The sequence below is a fragment of the Aquila chrysaetos genome, chromosome 12 (assembly GCF_900496995.4).
Source record: "Aquila chrysaetos chrysaetos chromosome 12, bAquChr1.4, whole genome shotgun sequence".
Lineage (NCBI taxonomy): Eukaryota > Metazoa > Chordata > Aves > Accipitriformes > Accipitridae > Aquila > Aquila chrysaetos.
In genome coordinates, this window is record NC_044015.1 from 22,173,116 (window position 1) to 22,189,511 (window position 16,396).

Here is a 16,396-nt window from a genome sequence, read left to right on the forward strand (position 1 = left end):
GGCTGCCGTGGCTTGCCCTGGTGGCAGGGGGGCGGCCGGGCTGCAGCATCCCTCCTGCCCCGGGCAGGTCTGAGCTGGCCCCCGCAGGCAGCACACAGCAGGAGAGGCATGGGCAGCTGCCAAGTCCCCTCTCCGCTGGGTCCTACTCGAGGGAGGGGGCACGTAAATCCTGGATGTGGCTGAAGAGAGTGTGGCACGGTGGAGGTTGCGATGTGCACAGAGCCGCCACGCTACTGGCCCGCTCCAACCGGGAGTTTTACTTTTCCGTTTGAGCATTGCTGCCATGCATCGTTTTATTTAACAAATTTAAACACTGCAATGTTTGATATTCCTGGTGCTCCTTAGATGTCTGGACTCAGGCAGACATCAATGCCCATGTAAATTAGTGAAACGTTCTGCAGCGGGTCCTCTGGACACAGAGGCAGGGGAAACCGGGATGCAGGGTGGCATGGACCCGCTGCCCGGGGATGGCAGGAGGGGGTCTGCCCTCGCTGGGCGGTGGCTCCCCAGGACAAAACCTCTTCTGTCTCTCAGAGAAGCTCTTTCCAAACCACTAAAGCTATTGCAAGGGTTCAGGAGATGAAAATAACGATGAAAAACCTGATCTAATTTTTACTAAATGGCACTTTTTCTAGATATTTTGATTCAGAGCTCCTGCAGGGTAAAAGAAGAATTTCTTCAACTTCCTATATCTGGCAACAAATTCAGTACCACCCTCCTTCAGGGCAGGTCTTTCTTCCTGGCTCTTGCACCTCTGCTTTGTGCTCAGGTAACCAAGTACAGGAGCGTGCTACAGCCTGCGCTGCTCTGTGTCTGCTCCCTGCGCTAACGCTGCCAAGTGGGGCATAAGCCAGGTCAGCAGGAGAAATGGGAACCAAGGTTTCTTAAAGCAGCCCAAATGCAGGGCAACCCTGCTGAAGTTTGTGGTGTTACGTGAGTGTCAGCTGTAACAGCCCTGAGGGTTGAGCCAGCCCAATTAGAGCCTGGATTCCAGCGCTTCAGAAAGGACTTTAAAGTATACATGTATAGCACAAGTATTAGAATATGAATAGCTCTGTCTAACCTGAGATATGGGAAGAGTGATCGCCTGGCTCTCCTTGGAGCTTACCTTCTTTGATAGTTCAACATACCCTTACATAGAAATCCGAATCCTATGCTGATTTATTTGACTTACTGTTATTATTAAGGACAGCTTTTGGGAAGATCGGTAATAAAGCCGTTTCTCCTCTTCTTTAATAATGAAAAACCCAAACGCTGTCCATGCTGCAGAGTCTGTCCCCGGATAGCAAGCCTGGTGTGGCAGTGTCAGTGACACGCAATCCCACTTCCCTCTGTGGGAGCCTTGCCTGCGTGAGGGCTGCGGGCTGTCCCCGCGGGGGTGGCAGCTCTGCTGCGTAGGGCACGCGAGCAATCGCTCTTGTTTTTAAAATGTCAGATCATAACTTGCTCATCCGTTCAGTGTCAAGGTTGAAAAATGCTGTCGAAATGAAAATGCAGGAGCTGAGGAATCAGTGAGTATGCTATCTGGGTGCTCCAAATTTAGACATTGTGATTGATAAAAGATATAAAATATGTGACTTTTTTTCCAAGGGAAAAGACACTCTATTAATATTATGCAATTTGAACACGTTTGTTTTAAGAATAACAGCTCTGTTTTACAGCAGGTATTCGTACCTGTGTGTGTAGGTGCACACGTACACACGTACTGCGGTAGTTCAGCGTTGCATGGAGTTAGCTGCTGAATTAAGTTGACAGTATGAAATGCATTACCAACTCCCCACAGGGTTGGGCATAGTGCCTGTACAACAGAGTGCAAATGTCCGAGTGGTACTGGGTGAGAATGTTTTCCTAGCTAAATTTGCTGGTGTTCGATTTGTAACTTCGTAGTCCCCTTCCTTTCCATTATTTCCTTTTATTTGTATAAGCTGAAGGAAAAAGAGGGGGGAAAATGGCTCTCCCATGGAAGGAAAATGTCTTGGCAGGACAACAGTTCTGTGGATGCTGCCGAACGCTGCCGGATACAAGGAGCTGCTGAACACGAGGTGCACGTGGCGAATTGAAGGAGCTTACAGAGGGCCCATGTGGCTTTTTTTCATGATAACCCCAGGGCCAGGACATCTGGGAGCTCAGGGAGCTTCGGCGGTCGGGGTGGTGGATTATTGCGACGAACAGATACGACCTAATCCCCCAGAAAAATAACATATAGCCACATGCTCAAAGGCTCGAGCCGTGCCGAAGCCGTGGCCGCCTGGGTTTCTCCCATCCCGCGGCTCCCCACCTCGGGGTGCGGCGCTGAGGGCCGGTGCCGCTTCGCCTTGGCGCGGCTCTCTGCGCGGGGGCACGACCGGCACGGCGCGGTGCTCGGGGACCCTCCTGCTCCTTGCTGGGCTGGGAGATTTCTGCCCGGGCCCTGCCCGGGTGGGCAGGGATGCCGCCCGCGAGGCGATGCAGCGGCAGCGGGGCTCGCCGGGAGGTTGCGCGGAGCTCCCCAGGGCCGGCGCCGCTCCTCCCGGCCCCGCTGACGGGATGCGGCTCAATAGCATCAGCAGGGCCCCTGCGCTTTTGACCTCGGTTTTTCTCTTGCATATGCATAAAGCACAGTGCGGTGTTAGAGGGTTTTACTGGAAGGAAACTGAGGAAGCCGGTGAGTTATTTTCAACGGTAGATGTTCCTAATTGAAAAATTCAGTGTAATTTTTCCCAGAAATTTAATATTACCTTTAGAATATGAGAGCGGGAAGTCACTGGAAAGCATAAAAAAGGAGGGTCTTGCAGTAAAGAAACTGCAAATAAGGATGCCTCTCTCTCTCTCGCAACTCTCCACGTTTCTACTGATGGATTTCCAGATAGCTACTCTAAAGCTCTGGAAATCTGAGTATTATTTCCAGAGGATATATCCATACAGTGATTTAAGCCTGATATTCACAAGACAAAAGCTGTTTGCCGCATGAAATAAATCCTTGCAGTTCAGTCCCTTCTCTGGGTTAACTTGCTCCCTCCGTGAAGAGTTGGGGACACCAGACTGCCAAGTGGGTGGAGAAAGGTAGAGGGAATTGGTCTGATGAGCCGAGGAGTCTTGATCCCCCCGTGCAGCACCTTCCTTGCCCAGCACTGTGCTTCCAGGCAGGATTCAAGCCTCCAACATCTCAGCATTCCTGCCCAATTACATGAAATGAGATCAGGAGAAAAACCTGTTTACTACAGCATGGTCTAGTTTTTAGATCCAAACAGATTGCTGTACATTGAGTGTGAAACTCCCTAATGTTTTAGTAATGATGCTGGAACCTCTCTGACAGCTCTGAGCAAAACACTTTCAGAGGTTAATGTAAATGCCTAAAAAGAAATCTAACCCCAAATCTTAATTGTGCAGCAAATTTGAGTCCCGTGAAGCCCAGGCATTGCCAGATTTTAAAGCCATGCTGCTACCTCACATAAATAGTCATAAATACTTGCAGTAAGTGTCCTAAAAAGATCCTTGGCTCACCGAGTGAGCTAGAAGGCGGCATTGCAGGGCTGGCCCATCTCCGCTCGCCGCGAGTGGCATGTGGTGCTGTCCAGGCCCGCTCCAGCGACAGCGGGGAACCTGGATCCCTGCAAGTCCAGCCAGAACTATGGATGTCGGGGATCACGTCCCAGGCAGAGGAACGAAGCTGCTTCCGTTTCTGATGCCCACTAACAGGGCAAAGAGACCTTTCCTTGTGCTTCTGTGCTCCAGCCTGTGCAGAAACAATTATAAAACATGTTTATAAATTCCACTCGGGTGTTGCAGCCCTTGCTATGAATCTCAGAATATATTTGAGATTTATTAGCATTGTGCTGCTTCTGACACAAAGGACGTGGGGGACAAAGAGCAGCAGCTTCTGTGCTAGAAGGAAGCACGTGAAAACCTGTCAGTACACTTGTAATTTCATGCTTCTAAATGCTGGTATCCAAACATCATTGTACTCACAACTATTCTGTGTGCATTAAATCTGAGGTGTAAAATACTACCTGGTATTAAAAATGCGATAGTAGCACAAATGGTTAGAGTACAGCTAATGTTTTTGTGAGAGCTCTTGTTAGCTCTTACTGCCTTGCCCTTGGTGCAACTAAGGCAGAAAACCGAGAGTTTACTGCATTTTAAAAATGTTCAGAAATATGTGCTTAAGTAAATAGATGTCTTTATTTTCAGTGTTTGAATAGGTATGTAAAGAGAAGGGGATTGAATAAAGGCAAAGTCCACGTGATAGAGCTTACTAAATAGTGGTTGTGACTAATTTTGCAGAATTGTCCATGAATAACTGGCAAAATGTGTTTCCCATATCCCACAACTTCTAGAACTGACCGACTCATTATTGTACTCAAGGAGTGGTACCTTTGAGTTGTGATCTGATGCATACTAAAAATTGCCGTTGATTTACTTTTTTGGAGGGATTGAATCAAGGCCCTAAAGGACCTGTGATATTTTTTAAACAAAATACTTGTTATATTCTTTCCTTTTTGTTGCTTATCCTAGGCTAGGTGAGGTATCAATGCTAAATCACAGCAGCACCCACTTCTCTCCTGGAGGGAGCAGAGGAGAGGGACAGGGCACCTGAACAAAGGGGAAAGGTAGAAGAGAAAATGCACAGAAAGAATGACTGGAAATAGCAAAGGAAGGGAAGAAATAGGAAAAAGCAGAAAAGAAAGCGAATCAAAGAGAGACAAGGGAATGAAAAGGAAGAGAGAGGAAAAAGGAGTAGAAAAATGAAAACAAAAGGGAAGACTGGGTAAACATGAGTAAGCTCAATAATTAATTATCAGTCTTAATCTTCCAGCATACTCCTTAGGCAGGAGCTCAATGTGATTTGGAGGTTTGGGGGGGGTTTTTTTGAATGCCCCCACTTCCCCCCCCCCCCCCCCCCCCGCCCCGCAGTCTCCACTAGCTTTTCTCCCTCTTACCTTGGCCGGAGCACGAGGGCTTGCACAGCTCCGTGGCGCCCGACCGCTGCCCCGTGGGCTGGCCCGGTGAGCCACTGCTAGGCGCGGGCACTGTCTGATGTTCATCCACATTCAGCTGACCTGAGGTCTACGAGGAACATGAGTAAGCACCAGCTCCCGGTTAAATCTCAGCAGAGTTATTGTTTACAAAACTGTGACAAAAGATGAAGTAATGTCCTATCTGGCCACGTATCGGGCTGTAGGTCCTCTTTTTTTTCTAAAAGGGAGCTATCTGATGTGTCTTGTTACTGTCAAAAAAAAAAAAAAATCAGTTATTGTGATTTAGAGCAGCTAAGTGTTTAAAATAAAATATATATTCAGTGCTTTCATACAAAGATTCAGCGATAACCAGGTGACTCAAATCAATGTACTCTTATCAAAGCCCAAAGCTGTTTTTTTTTTTTTTAAGGTGTTTATAGGCTATCTCTGCTGTCATTGTGCCCTCTTACAATTACAGATGGGGATGATGAAAACGCACGTTCCCATGCAATTACTTGCTGCTACCTTATAAAAAGGCAAGGCCTAATGAACTTCAGTATGGAGTAAACTAGTAGTGTCCTTGTGAAAGAGCAACCTGAGGAGTTTTGCCCTACTACTGACAGTGAAAGCAGATCTGTCAATGAGAAGAAGCCTTTGTAAAAAGCCAGGTTTAAGATGAGATTTGAAGGAGTTTGACTTAGCATTTCCAACCTGTTGAGAATGAATTCTGGACCTGGGCTGGACAAGAGTTAAGAGCATGTCTTCTGTAAATCCTCACCTTGTGTTTTGGAGAGACCGGTACACTGTCCGCTGGTAATCAGAAACATCAGCTGCCCTCGCGCAAAGAGCAGTGCTCTGATAAATGCACTGATCCCAATTTGTGCATCGCTTTCCAAGTCATCAAAGCAATTTTAAAATCAGTATGTTATCTTTAAGAAGGAGGCCAGGCGTTCCTCTCTGGGCAGGAATTACCCATCGAGTCTGTGCAGGGAGAGTTAACATCCTAGATGCATTCATTTTGTACAAACCAGAGAATATAAAGAATATTCTGGGAAAGCCATAAAGGGAGATGACGCAGTAACCATTTCTGGGATGTTAAAAATACAGTCATGCTTATGAGCTGCTGTGTGAGCTTGACTGCAGTGCCTGACTTGGCGTGATACTGTGTGGATGACAGAGAGTTTCACAAATGTCAAGAGTGCAGGGCCAAGTCCCAAGCAGGTCCTGCAATTTTAACATGGCTCGAAGACAGCTTGGTGCAGTAATAATAATTTAATGCAACTAATATATGTAAAGATGTGTCTGAAACAGTGTCGGTAGGTCTGCCAGCAGCACTTTGTTAGACACCACAGTGATCGATCTGGGGTGGGGGTTGTAGGCTTGAGTATAGGTCTGTAGGATCAAGCCACTAGTTTTTAATGGGTTTGAGCCGTTCTTAAATAAACCTTCATTAGTTAGGGTGGCACCGCTAAGTCTGCTTCCTACTGAGCAGCAGGAAGACAGAAACAGCATCTACAACAGTAATAGTTTAACACAAATTGATTTAAAGACTGGAATAATAGGAAGCTTCGAGAGCTTCGATAAGGGATGAAGGAGTTGGGCAGAAAGAGGTGGAAACAGAAAGGAACAAAGCCCAGCTGGCTGCAGATGAAGGAGGAATGGGTCTCCCCTGTTTTCTTCCATCAGCTGAAGCGCACCACGTTGCAAACAGGAGATGTGAATACTTGCGGTGCACCTAGGAAACCATCCTCAACCTTGTGACCTGTTCACAGTGCCAGGAGAATGACCCCTGGGCAAACTGGGTATGCTGCCTCTCACACCCTTCCAGCTTCCCACCCCACAACTGGGATCCACTGCGGGGTTGTTCAGGCTGTGTTTTACTGAATGATCTGCTAAGGGGCTTGATTATGGTCTCCAATTTCCAGAGATTTTTTTTTTTTTTTAGTCTGTCCAAAATACTTATGCCTGCAACATCTCAGACCCGTCCATGTCTTTATTTGTCTGCTGGGTATAAAGTAGTTTGGCTTTTATGATGTGTCTGTATATAGGGTTTTAGTAGATTGGATTGCTTTTAGATGTTCATAATGAAAGTAACAGCCCCTTACAAAAATCGATTATTGATCATGGGAAGACAGTAGATGTTTTTAATCGTTAGAAGCAGAACTACAAATAAATCAAAGTGTATAAAGTATTTTATTTAAAGGCATTTTATTTTATTAAAAGCACTACATCCAGTGTTTGTGGAAATGGAATACGTTTTGTTTCTTTATATGAGGGTTCAGAGGAAACCATGGTGGGAGTTAGCCCTTCTCATTCAGGAACTGCACTGATGTCAATAAGTCAAAATTAGACTCTTCCCAAATTGCATAAACCACTGAACGATGCAAGAGTAAGGATTTGGAGGGCTGTAAAATTCCCATTTCAGTTGATAAACTATCTGTAAGAGTTGTGATCTTTTTGCACAGACACACACGATGCATTCTTTGTTTACTGAAAATTTAGGACTACCATTGTGTGCCTATACATACACCCATACATATGTATGATGTGTAGCTGAGCGTGTATGTAAATGTGTGTGTGTGTATATATATTTCTAAATCTATATACATATTGCACTGTGTTATGAAGAATCAAAGGTTGCTTTTGGCCGTGCAATCTGTGCCATTTCTGAGTACGCCAAGTCTTGCCGGTGCCTGTAGCAGCCTCTCCGACTGTCCTGCTCAGCATGCAGCTCTGGCTGACCCTAGCAATGATGAACTGCAGCAGAAATTCCCTCCCTGTCCTTGTTGTGACCGGGTGCCTGAATTTGGGGGCTGGTTTACATGTTCCAGAGCAGCAGCTCTGCCAGATGCGACTGCAGGAATGTGAGGTCAGTGGGCTGAGCCTCGTGAAGCAGAGGAGCTGCCTTTAGCCTGGAGTTTGCACCTTCCAGCATTTCCAGGGGTTAAGCAGGAAACTGGTTCCTCCCTGAGAGAAGTCAACCAAAGAGGCATTATCCATTCAAGGAAGCCGGTGGGACTGTGTGAATGCCAGTGGTCTTTGTCATTAACCAGCTCTCTTCAAGCTGGCTGAGGAGCTGAATGATTCTGTCGATTAAATCCCATCCCTTCAAAAGGCAGGAACAAAATCACCATTATAATATTTTGGCAAAGCAAAACATTTTTGCTTTCTGGCAAGGGTTTAACTCGTGTGCAGCCATGCTCTCCCCTTAGGATGTCAAAGAAAGAGGCTTCGCTAGTCAAATGCTGCCTGCCTTACCAGCCTGTGTTACCCCGATGATAAAGTGCTCCAGCGACAGAAGTCACCTTCTGTGTTCAGCTGAGCTCAACTGGAATCGTGCTCTGTAGCTGTGCCGTTAAGTGACTCTGAAGATGTTACGGGTGCAGAGCTGTGCCACTGTATTTCAAATGATAATAAAACCTCATCGGATAAATTGCAAGAGCACGGCTTTTCGTTGCAGCAAGTTGGGACCGTATAAGCAACTCTATCATTGTGCTAAGGCAGCAGATGCAGTCAGTGTTTGGAGGAAATGGTTCATGACCCGATGATGCTTCCCAAGAGATGCAGCCAGGAAACAAAGACGCTGGGGGCCCCTCGGGTGGGAGTAACGCTGGCGGGGCAGGCGAGGGAAGCAGGAGGATCAGACCATGGCAGAGACCGAGGAGAAAGGTGCAATGCATGCAGAAAAACTCTTTGCCGTGCTTCAGGCTCACTCTTGCACTCAGAGCTGTAGGACGAAAAGCGATAGCTGGGGAAAGAGCCCCTTACCAACGACTAGCAGGGCACACCAGGAGGGTGCTGCAGCTGCTGGCTCTGCAGTGAAAGCGAGGAGCAAAACCACAATCGGCAAAGGCACGGACTGCAGGGGTCAGATCCAAGATCTGCATCGCCCTGAGAGTTGGGTCCAGCAGGTCCCCAGCAGGGGAAGGACCTCGCCCCACACGGGGAGCCGCAACCCACTGGGACAGGGTGCTGTCGGGCACCAGGCGGCATGCTCACCACACAAGCACATTAAAGCTGATCCCTGGCGAAGCGAATGCTGATGGGGTGTTACTGGAATATTTCAGTCCCTGAGCAACCAACCCTGAGAATACGTGAGCGCTGGTGCCCCAGGTGTGAAGCATGGCCTCCTGGAGGTCCAGGGCAGAAGACCAGGATGCTCCCCCGGGGGCTGCACCCTGAAGAAGGGCAGCCACGAGGCTAAGGGGAGAAGCTGAGCTGGCCTTGTGCAAATTCTCCGGTGGTTAAGGCTGGCCGAGCTAAGCGGGTCACTTCCCTCGGCTGATGTCACGACTTTGAGGCAAACACCTGGGACCGGTGGGTGAGAGGCAGAGCTGGCTCCTGGCTGCCCCTGCACAGCACACTTGCCACTGTGGGAGGACTGTGCTGAGGGTGTGCAGACCTGGAGCTCATCCCTGGCAGGGCTCAGCCATCACGCCCAGCACTTTCCCACCTGGGTGACGCATCGAGGACCCCCCCGTAGGCAGCATCCCGTAGCTGTCACACCGACCCGTGCAGGTGGACGTGGCCGCACCGGTGTGCACGCACAAACAAACCCTGGTGGTGCAGCCATCGCCACCCCCAGGTACAGGGGTGGCTTTCACCCCTTCAGGAGGGGTCCCCAGCACACAGTGATGGGCACCAGCATGGCCCCTGCGCTCCTCCGCTCAGGGCACCGGCTGCCCTCATCCCCCAGATTGTGCCAACGTGTGCAGTGCTGCAGGGCAGGGAGGGGTCCCTGGCCCTGAGCCCCCCCTCCTCAGGAGCTCTGCAGCTCCAGCTGAGAGTTTGGCCCCCTTGTCTTTGCATCAGGTCAATCCAGCTCAGCTGCACTGGTGCAAAGAAGTGAATATATTTTAAGAAAATAACTGCAAAATAAAGGTGTAACAAATAAAGATAAAAATGCTGCTAACGAGCCTCATTGGCAATGGCATTATTTGCAGCTATGACCTGGAGATTTAAAAAAAAAGTGAAATAAAGCTGGTTTTGTAGGAAGGGGTCAAAGCTTGTGCGTTAGCACTCCATCCCCTGCGAGGCTCTCCCCTGCTGCGCTTTGTGTTTCCTGTTGCCTGCTGACCTGCTCCACCTGAAGGGCTGTGCCAGGAGCAAAGCTGGGGCCACTTTGAAGCCTGTTGGGGCCATAGCTGCTCCCTGGAAGGGGGAGAGGGAAATCAGAGGAGGCAGCACCAAAGGGAGGGGAGGAGTGTGGATTGGGGAAGGGAGCAGGTGTAAAACAGCTCTTCAAAGCAAGGGCTGAGGCTGGTGTGCTGCTGCGATGAGCTGCGGTGCCCGACAGAATTTGTCCCGTGCCAAGGGTAGGTCACCTTTCCTTTGACTCAAGCCGGTGTTGGAGTGCGTGTGTGTGTGTGCGTGCGCGTGTGCTGAGTCCACAAACTTGTCTTTGCTGCACTGGGTCTTTTCACAGACAGTCATGGTATTCTCCGCTGCCCTGTGATTTGCAATATCTATTTTATTATTTACATAAACTCATGCTCTTGCTGTATTCAGGGAATTTCATCCAAGCATTGAGCTAGTTTATTTTCCTTCAAATCCATAAGCACAAACACCTTTGACATAGTTTTTCTGCTACTGGGATCTCTGTATTACTCACTTTGGCTAGGTCCTTTTTTAAGAAGTTAATAAACCTGTCACTGCAAGTGCATTGACTCTCAGCAGAACACTTCTTTTGTTCCTGAGGTCCCTTTCACAACCAGTTTGCATACTAGCACTGTTTGTTAGGGTCCGGCCACCTTTTCTCTTTAGTATTACTGTGCAATGCACTTTCTTTTGTAGTACCTGAAGGTCATAAGACAACTATCAGTTTGCCTCCTGATGGGGGAGAGGGTATCTGTAATCTGTGTTTCATGTCTTGAGTCTCTTAAAAGGACTAGAAATCCCAAATGCAGTAACTTGTGGGTTTTCTGTCTTAGAGAATTAGGATGTCTTTGCATTACTGAGCAGGCAAACATTGAGCAGTGCTTGATCAATAAGAGGCATCGCCAGAGGTCTGGTATAGTCTACCACAGCTGACGGTAAGTGTTGCTATAGGCTATGGAACTAGGAATATAAATTGTCAAATGACAGTAATAATTCATGCATCCTGGGACGTATAAAACCAACAGCATGTCAATAGCTGTGCCATGCTCTGCAGAAAATATGCAGGATTTAGATGTTGCAGGAGCCTGTGTTTTATTTTAAACCACACTTTCCTTGGTGAAATATAGACTTTCCCCATTAAAAGCGTTTATTTTTTGTTTCATGTTGCTACTTTTCTATTGAGATTCTAAGAGCCACGCGGCTCAAAAGGGGCCCCGAGATTCAAAAAGCAAAATATATGTATTTATTGAAGGAAAACACATAAAAGATTTATAAAACAGAGGGTGCAATACTATTTGAGATTCATGGACCATTTCAGCATTCATAAAAGCATACATGGTTCTCTTGTTGGCTTCACTGGGAATCGGGCTTGCTAGATGGGTTACCCAGGAGGTGTCTGGCATTGCCTTAAAATGAAACTTAATACAATCACTTTGCATTTTACTTGGAAAGCAGAATATCTTGTGAAATAAGTAAGAACTTCTCTAGTATTCATGCTCTTAAAAAATACTTTGGCATAATTAATATTGCTTGTCTCTTATGAAAAGATACTGAAGAGGGTGAATTATTGCATCTGGGAGGGTACAGCAGGCATAAGAAGAAAGACTGTGTCTATCTGGTACGTGTTCTCCCCTGCGCTGCTATCGCACTGCTGCTTGGGAACCTAAAAGTGACAAGTGCCGTTGTACTGGCTAAGGCTCCCACAAAAATTCTTCAAATGAAACTTTAATGAGAAAAGGGAAAAAAAAAAAAAAAAAGATGTTCGAGCAGCCCCATTCTTAACGCTTTCAGCTGTGTGCTGCTGTGCATCTCAGCCGTGTGTTGCCAGGCCTCAATTTCTCTAAATCTGCCTGGAACTAGAAAGGCGAGACAGAGAAGTTGCATGTCACTCATGATTATACGAATATAGGCCTTAATGTACAGGTAATACTTCTAAAAGAATGTAAAATATTAACCAAAAAAAAAAAAAAGGAAAAGCATCACAAAGAAATCCACCACACGTTATTTGAATCTTCCCCTGTGAGAGGCTGAGGACTCAAACACATACGAATTGTCTGCTCCTCTGTGTGACAGCAATCCTTCCATTTCAGATTTGCATGGTCCCGGCTGCCACTTGTCTACTAGGGTATTTTTTTTTTTTTAAGGTGCATATTCAAATAAAACATCTTAAATATAATTTTTTGTTTTTTGAAGACCATAAAGTGATTTTAGTGCAGTGGACTGCACCTACATAAAGAGGCACTAATAGGTATTTCAGCACATCTTGCTGAAGCTGGAATGAGACAGAGATGATGATAAAAATAACAAAAAAGTTAAGCCTGCTAACTGTCTGAGACCTATGAAAAGGGATGTCTTTGTTCTGAGGAGAACATCTTGGCTCGTTCTGCTCCTTCAGCTTGGTTTGGGGAGGATGTATTTTACAGTCCTCCCATGATACTTGGCAAATTTAAAGCTGTCGCTGTTGATCCTGCTTCTCTTTGTATTAAAAGAATGTCTATGGTGTTTATATTATGGGGCAAAACCTGCTATTTCTACTTATTGTATTTTCATTGTCTCTTTTCTTATGACTGTACTGTTTGCCAGCAGCCGAGAGGCCACTTTGATGCTTGCTTTGATGCCACGGTTTATTGTGTCGCACAGTTGAGCCTACGGTTTTCCTTTCTAATCAGAGCTGGCATACTGGGTGAAAAAAAAAAAAAATAAAGCTTTTCTGTAATTATGGTTATCTCATAGAGTCTGCATTTGTTATAGCTGCTGGGGTGCTGGAAATCGGTGTTTGTAAATACCTATATATATTATGATTTTTTTCAATCTCAGAGATGATGTTTTTCCCTGCTTCTGTTCCTCACCCTGGCCACTCATGCGAGCAGGCTTGCGTACCTGCATGCCGAGTGGCTATTGCCGTGGGAAGATACTGGCCTGCGTGTGTTACCTGGATTATGTGCATGGTACAACCTACACCTTGTTCACTCTCCTCACTCTAAAGGATTAGCAATCAATAAAAACAAATTAATCTTGTTTTATCAATTCACCCAGGGAAGTAAGTAGCCAAAATAACCAGAACATTGATGCTGGCAGCAGGGACAGAAGGCTGGCTGGGTTAGTGTGTGCTGTGTGATGCCCATCTCTGCCTTGCTGCTCTCAGAGGCATATGATTTCACTGTGGGTCCTAGTATGTGTCACAAGGCTCCTGTGCCCACAGAAAGATGCACTTGCTGGCTCCCTTTTTGCTCCATGTGATAATGGCAGGCAGGGCTTGAATAATACCCATTCAGAAGCAGCTATTCCTTTTCTCCCTGCGTCTCGTGGCCATTTGCGGACTGATGAGGAACCGTTCTGTTTCCATTTTACAGATGGAAAAGGAGAGACTTCGAGAGGCTGAGTGATTTGTCCAGGATGATGCAGCAAATCAATGGAAGAAAAAGGGAACAGGCCACTCCACGCAGTTTAGGAGTGCCTTTAATTGCCCCATGGGTTTTGTAGGGAAAGGCATGCAGGTCCCCAAAGAGGCATCTTCCATCGCAGGAGTGTTCCTCCATTGTTTCTCTCAGATTATTGCTGTGAACAGCGGAGAAATGCAAAATGTATTATTCATCTCTCCTACTCATAAAATCAATACCTATCAAAATACAAATACAATTTAAATCAAAGGGCACTTGTTGAGTGCCGACCCTACTAATTAGGTATGATTTCCCAACAATTTCTTAAATTATTTATCCAAGGGATGGGTAGCAGGCACTTTATGTACCCCAGAGTGAATATTATAAACCTCTTGTCATGATACAGCAAATGTGAAATGTAGTGCAATGCAGTGTGATTTGTAACCTTGATGAACTAATGTAATATCAATAGACATCAATCTGTGCAAAAAAAAAATCTGTCTCGTGGTAACATCTAACAAGGTATGTCGAAAGCCAATAACCTTGTGAAATGGACACGTATCAGTGAAGGATGCAGACTGTGCTGCTAGGAATCAATTAAAAATGTAATAACCACTTGCAATGGAAGTTACTAAACCACCACCAACACCAAAAAAGAGGTTTACATCATGCATGGACATTTGTCATTAGAGCAGCTCCCTCCAGGCTGACTGTTGGCTCTATAAGCAAATCCACTGTAATATCTGGCCTTTTCTTCTTATGCTGGCGTTGCTTAGTCTAGCCCCATGGTCAACATCTAAACAGTATTTATGCCGTATCTAGTTAATTACGCTTTTAAAACATGTAAAGAAAAGAGCCAATGGTTTTGAAGATTTCTGTGTACAAGTTAGAAGGCAGCTCTCCTGTAAAATGAAAGGTTTACAATTGTCAGTCAATAATGTAGATCAATGCTCTTCAATTTTTAATCATAAGGATTTTTCTTATGCAGCTTCTTTGGATCTTAATTTTCAAACGTATACTCCCATACATACAGCAGCCATGTGTCAACTGAAAATCCATGGTCCCACCATATAAACATGATACCTACTCACCAAATTGTTCCATATCAGTGATTCAAAAGAACAGTCTGAAATATTATGTATGTTTTCTCCCCAATTTTTAAAACAGATATCTTAAAAAGTGAACATTTTATCATTTTACTTTTTCCTTCATCATCTGACAAAAATTTACGGGCAAGTGTAATTTTGAGGCCCAAACTAAATAGTTGAGCATGGATCTGCTATGACTTCTAGAACAGCAATACATGAGAGGCTGAAGTAAAACCATCAGAGTAATTCAGAGCTTAAACTTCTTACTCAGTGCCTTCCTGTCTAGCCGTAATGGTGACCAGGCTTCCAAGAAAGCCATCAGGAGCCTGAACAAAAAGCTGTAGCGGTCCAAAGTGCCGGCGCATTTCAGCTGCTGCAGGCAGTCTGTGATCTTACTACACCGCTGGCAGTACTTAGGTGCAATTGTGCAACCGGGGATGCAAGGCAGAGCCTTAATTCAGAATTTCATGGCATTTTAAAGTACAAGTCAGAATTTTAATGGTATTTAAACCTTCCTTATTAGTTGCACAATAAGTGTCTTTCAGCTAGTGTTCTGCAAAATCCTTCCTGGTGGTCTGTGAAAGACACGGTTTGAAAGTCAGAGAGCTGGAGGTTGAATGCTGGGTATCTGGAAATGGATCACTGTGCCTGAACTGATGGGAGGAATAAGGGAGTCTGAAGAAGCACTGCATTAAGATATCGTGGGCTAATAAGAGTAGTAGCACAAAGTATAAAAAAGCATGGCATGAATACCTTGGTTATATGGGATAAATTCACCTTCAATTGCTCAGCTTTTCTGCTTGTATTTTTGTTGTTTTTAATTAATAGAGGTTTGTCTGGCAGGTATGAAAACAAAGTTCAATCCCAGAATGTTTAAGTCCTAGCTACATCAAGTGAAAATAGACAATCCTACATTTAATGTTTTGCATTTTCTCATTCTATTTAAATGAGAACGAGCTATCTGGAAGGAGCGTCAAACGTTGCAGCTACTCTTTAGTAGTATTTTCATTTTCTTCTTCCGCCTAATTCCTTTCATACATGTTTAAAAAGACCGTGATTGTATATTAGTGACTGCAAAGGTTACCTAAATTAACACCGTGGACTGATTTTGTTTTAAATGGAGGGTAAAAGCAGATCTTTCAAACAGCTTTGTAATATGTGTTTTGTGAGTTCAAATCACATACAGTAATGGCCACTTAAGTGAGCTCCTACATGCACAACTCCTTATTTGCAATAGTACTAACCAATGCATCTATAAAATGGCACTAGCATTTCGGTGCACTGAAATAGGTTCCTCCTCTCCCCTCCCCTTGAAAATTCAGCCCTATGTTAGTGTTTAGTGGATACCAAACAAAAGCGTATGCTCTTCTCCATGGCAGACGTGTTATTCACTGTATAACTGTACGGGATAGATATTTTTATATTTTGCTTGTGTCTCCCTTCGAGCGAGGCATGACATTTTTTGTAGTTGTAACTAACACTGTTTTTCAACCATGAATTGTTATAATTGTATAACATTATAAATATAATTGAGGTAATAAAAGCAAAGCAAACAGTCTAGATTATATCTCTGGATTGTATTCAGAGGTTAAAAGTGTGTGGTTTTGCTGTACATCACACTGGTTTAGGAAGGATATAGTTTGGAAATGATCACACATGGAAGACACCAGCTAAGGGGCATATACCTTGTATATGAGCCTAGATCAAATGGCTTACTTAAATAGGGCAATATGCCTTTTTCCACAGATGTCCTTTCTACAGATAAAGGTGTGTACAACCTGCAGATATCTACAGTGGGCAAACTGAAAGTAAACAAATAGATATGTGTTCAGCTGACAAATTTCTAGTGTAAATGATTTTGCCTTAAACTGGAAGGATCAAAGAAAAGCTTTGC

At 45.2% G+C, this 16,396-nt stretch overlaps 1 long non-coding RNA gene across 4 annotated transcripts in view; it reads left to right on the forward strand.

Annotated features, from left to right (window-relative positions):
• LOC115349236 overlaps nucleotides 1-16,396 on the forward strand; it is a 47,970-nt gene that overhangs the window by 18,148 nt on the left and 13,426 nt on the right. The window contains exon 4 of one of the 4 annotated variants that reach the window (XR_003926041.1): nucleotides 13,388-16,062. The exons of the other annotated variants lie outside the window; for them this stretch is intronic. This is a non-coding gene — a long non-coding RNA (uncharacterized LOC115349236). Of the gene's footprint in view, nucleotides 1-13,387; nucleotides 16,063-16,396 lie in introns of those variants that run through there. 4 annotated transcript variants of the gene reach the window in all.